This window comes from Nannospalax galili, unplaced genomic scaffold, assembly GCF_000622305.1.
Source record: "Nannospalax galili isolate Female #2095 unplaced genomic scaffold, S.galili_v1.0 scaffold3159, whole genome shotgun sequence".
NCBI classification, from domain to species: domain Eukaryota; kingdom Metazoa; phylum Chordata; class Mammalia; order Rodentia; family Spalacidae; genus Nannospalax; species Nannospalax galili.
Genome location: NW_008342940.1, coordinates 1,497 through 6,387, shown reverse-complemented (window position 1 = coordinate 6,387; position 4,891 = coordinate 1,497). Strand labels below are relative to the sequence as shown.

General features: G+C 45.9%; 1 non-coding gene across 1 annotated transcript; it reads left to right on the top strand.

The window, feature by feature from the left end:
- The first annotated feature begins 4,093 nt into the window (after positions 1 to 4,093).
- Positions 4,094 to 4,199, top strand: LOC115071372. Its single transcript, XR_003850457.1, has one exon. It is a non-coding gene; the product is annotated as a U6 spliceosomal RNA (small nuclear RNA).
- Positions 4,200 to 4,891: the final 692 nt, after the last annotated feature.

The window sequence follows — 4,891 nt, the reverse complement described above, 5'->3', positions numbered from 1 at the left end:
CTGGAGGCCATATGGTTACCAAAGAGACTGGCCATCATCCATTGTCCAGGGGATGCACTGGAGGCACAGGGAAACAGGAGAGCAGACCTAGTGGACAGAGAAGCAGCCCTAACAGCCTCAAACCTACTGGTTATTCTGTCTGAACCCCTCTTGCCAGAAGAGCCCTCCTACTCAGCTCAGGATGATCAGGATTTAACTTCCCTGGAAAATACCAAGATCAAGCATGGATGGAGATACACCTCTGATGGGAGGCTTATTCTACCACATAAACTCGCAGAGGACCTAATATATAAACTCCACAAAGGGAATCACCTAAGGAAAGAAAGTTACACGAACTCCTGACTCCGTACCACATCTTCGATCTAACCAAAAGGATTGAGAGCTGTCTTTCCAGATGTTGCTCCTTCCAGGTTACTAATCCAAGAGGAAAAGTCATGCCCCCAGCCAGAAGGGAGAGGGGCACTGTGCCTGGAGTCCATTGGGAGGTGGACTTCACTGAGGTAAAACCTGGCAGGTATGGCTATAAATATCTCCTAGTTTTTGTAGATACATTTTCAGGATGGGTCGAAGCATTTCCCACAAAGGGGGAAACTGCCTCAACAGTGGTTAAAAAGATCATCAAACTAATACCAAGGTATGGACTCCCCTCTGTGATCAGGTCAGACAATGGACCAGCCTTCATCTCTAAGATAACTCGAGTTAATTAAAACACTGGGGACTAATTGGAAGTTACATTGCGCATGCCACCCCCAGAGCTCAGGGCAAGTAGAGAGAATGACCCTAGAAACTGGCGATGACTAGACAGGCCTCCTACCTTTTGCCCTATACAGGGTCAGAAATACCCCATATACTCAAGGCCTAACACTTTATGAAATCATATATGGCTGACCACCCCCTCTGCTTCCCAAGCTGCCTTCAGAAGTGCTAATTGACTTGTCTGAATCCCAATTTCTTAAGTCCCTACAGGCCTTACAGATTGCACAAGACAACGTTTTCCCCTTGCTGAGGCACATCTATGAACTGCCACCAGCCCAACCTCACGGATTCAAGCCAGGAGACCTTGTTTGGGTGAGACAGCACCACAAGGAGCCCCTCGGACCTCGATGGAAGGGGTCTCACATCGTGATCCTCACCACCCCTACTGCGGTTAAGGTGGCCATTGTCTGGACCTGGATACATCACTGGCATCTAAAGCCTGCATCAGAGGATTGGTCAGACCAAGTCAACAAGAGATAGAAGGTCACACGGGTAAAAAACAATCCTCTCAAGCTGAAAATCTCTGCTTCGCCATAACCCTTGTTGCTTTTTTATGTTTTTTTATAGAGCCTGCCCTAGGTAACTCCCCCCATAGACTCCAAAACCTCACCTAGATAGTTAGTAATACATCCACTGGAAAGATAGTGAACATCTTCTTCCACCTAGGACCTCCAGGCACCTGATTATCCAAGATTACATTCGACCTCTGTGACCTGCTTGAAGGAGCTTGGGAATCGCACACCCTGTCAGGCACTGTAAATTATGCTTGCCAGTCTCCCCTCAGCTGAAAGAGGATAAAGAAGCACCACTTCTATGTTTGCCCGGGTGACAATGGTGACTGAAGAAGTACCTGTGGGGGGCCAGGGGACTATTTCTGTGCTTCATGGGGCTGTGTGTCTACTGGATATATTAATTGGGCTGTCCCCATCACTACCGATTGATCCAGGTAACTGCGGCCCCAGGCCTAAGCCTTTGATGAAACCCCAGATCAAGGCAATTTGAGGGACCCTGTTCCTCCTCTAGATGAAACCCTATTTCCTTGAGCTTTACCCCAAAAGGAAAGGAACTTAAAAACCTACAAAAATGGATTGATGGGTGAACTTGGGGCTTCAGCTTATACACCACAGGGACTGATCCACGTGGGTCCAGTCGTGGGGACCACGATGGGGCTGTCTCAAACAGTGTTACACCCTATAGGATGACCAACACCATCCTTAACTATTTTTAAATCTGTCAAGAGGCCAGCTCCTAGCCAAATTGTCCAACTGGATAAAACCACTACTTCACCCACACCTAGATCCACACCCCCAGAGGTCCAACGGGCCCAAGATCCCCTGGGCTTATGAACCTCCTAAATGCCACCTTTATTGCTTTAAATAATACCTCCCCTAACCTCACTATCCGTTGCTGGTTTTGCATGGACCTGAGCCCTCCCTTTTATGATGGGTTAGTTCTCCCAGGAAATTATGTTGTCACTTCTGACCCCACTGCCTGTAGAATCCCCCTGCCTATAGGGAGAAGGGAGCTTACCCTTACCCAAGTGTCTTCAGGTGGGTCCAGTCGTGGGGACCCAAATGGGGCTGGCTCGGACAGTGTGACAGCCTATAGGATGACCAACACCAGCCTTAGCTATTTTTAAATCTGTTGAGAGGCCAGCTCCTAGCCAAATTGTCCAACTGGATAAAACTGCTACTTTGCCCACACCTAGATCCACACCCCCAGAGAGCCGACGAGTCCAAGAGCCCTTGCAGCCATCCCCTGGGCTTATGAACCTCCTAAATGCCACCTTTATTGCTTTAAATAATACTTCCCCTAACCTCACTATCCATTGCTCATTTTGCATGGACCCGAGCCCTCCCTTTTTTGATGGGCTAGCTCTCCCAGGAAATTATGTTGTTACTTCTGACCCCACTGCCTGTAGAATTCCCCCGCCTGCAGGGAGAAGGGGGCTTACCCTCACCCAGGTGTATGGAAAAGGGCTATGCGTGACTCCCTCACATAAAATTGTCCCCCCTTCTTACCAACATCTATGTAACTCTGTTCAAGAGATAGGGGCTACTACACCTAACCCATATATGGTGCCCCCCAACTCCACTTGGTGGGCCTATACCTCTGGCTTAACTACATGCCTCCACTCATCCATTTTAAACCAGACTGGGGATTTTTGTGTACTAGTGCAGCTGGTTCCCCATCTATACTATAGAACAGACATAGAAATGGAAACCAGAGTCTCAGAAGAGTCTAGACCTTGTAAGGCCATAGGAACCACTGTCTACTCAGGGTCAGGGTAACCACTGGAACTCGTCTGGGGGCTTCAGCACTAGTCCTCCAGGATAAAAATTATCACCTTCTTAGACAGGCCATAGACTTAGACATACAATCATTAGAAACATCTATCTGCCAGCTCAAAGATGTTCTATCCTCTTTAGCTGAGATAGCCTTACAAAATAGGAGAGGGCTGGATTTACTTTTTCTAGAAAAAGGAGGACTCGGTGTTGCCCTAGAAGAACAGTGCTGTTTCTATGTTAATCACTCGGGAGTTATAACACAGTCTTTGGCTGAGGTCTGTAAAAGGCTTAAGGAAAGAGAAAACGAATGACTAAATCAATTAAATTGGTATGAATCCCTATTTGACTGGTCCGCATGGTTAACAACTTTGATCTCAGTAATAGTCAGACCTCTCCTCTTACTCCTATTAGCAGTCACATGTGGTCCCTGTATTCTTAATGCCTTGCTCAAATTCATCAGAGAACGGATACAGACAGTCCAACTGATGGTGTTGCATTCAGAGTATACTCATTTAAATCGAGACCCTGAGCCTTACGACAATATAGAAATGGTTCCACCACCCTAAATGTGCTGACTAACCACTTCTTTCCACTTCTGTGATTTGCTTGGCTTAAAGATTTAACCCTTGCCATAACTCTAGGGGGGAATGAAGAGCCAGAACCAGAATGCTCTGACTCCATTTTGGCTAGCTTCTTCAGACAAGCCCAGACAAGCTCAGGTATATTGTAATTATAAGGTATCAACAAAAACTTCTGATTCTAAAAGATGTTAGTCAGCACATTCCAATGCTCTGAAGACAGCCCCTACCAATCAAGACTTTACCCATACACAGGATATGTGGACATCCAATGATTTTAAAAAGGTTCTTGGTGCATGCAGGTTTCTGTGGAGTCACCAAATAAAAGCTCCTGCCTGGTATTGTTCGGGGCCAGACTCAATTTTTGGCTCGTGAAGTTTGTGTCTGGCTAGCTGCCATTTGGTTGTTGTCTTTTTTTTTTTTACTTTAATTTCTTGAATAAACTTTTTGTATAATCTTTTTGGGTATCCTGTGCTCACTTTGGTGGCATATATACTAAAAATGGAATGATACAGAGATTAACATGGCCTCTGTGCAGGGATGGTACAAAATTTGTGAAGAAGAAAGAAAGAAAGAAAAGAAAGAAAGAAAGAAAGAAAAAGAAAGAAAGAGACCTTACCAGATCTCAGGCAAGGCTGCATTTATTGGAGGACCTCAGGAAGGGACAGTTCCAGGACCTCAGGAAAGGACAGTGAGCAGGAGCCTTCCCGCATGCTGGAATCCACTGCTGTCCCAGAGGAGGGGCTGAAGGGGCTCAAAATAGGACATAGCTGTGGTTGGCTGACTACATGACCAGGGGTTCATTTCAGAAGTTTGTATCCTTCTTATGGCCTTCTTCTTTTTGGCACCATTTGCTCTGGTTTGTCTTGAGAGACAGGGGGTTTATGTTCTCTTCTTGGGACCATTTGGGCAAGGAGATAGACTTTTCAGGAAACAGGCTGTCTCAACAAACACTCCTCTTAGGAGGGAGAGAAGTGGCTGATTGATAATGCTGGCTGTGGCTTTCTGCAACAGGGCTAGCCTATCAGTTGTAATTTCAATTCCTTTTGTAGCCTTTGGTTGGGTCCAAATGGGAAGCCCATAATAGCCCTAAGTGCACAATTTCCTCTTCTGGAATACAAGCATAATTGAACTCATTTGGCATCTGAAAAAAAGAAAAAAAAAAGATCTCTTTGGGGAGATAATGTGTTTGGAAAGCCTCCCTGCACAATAGCTCACAAAGTAAATACAAGATAGCCAATCTTGCCCCCAAAACAACCCTACATAATA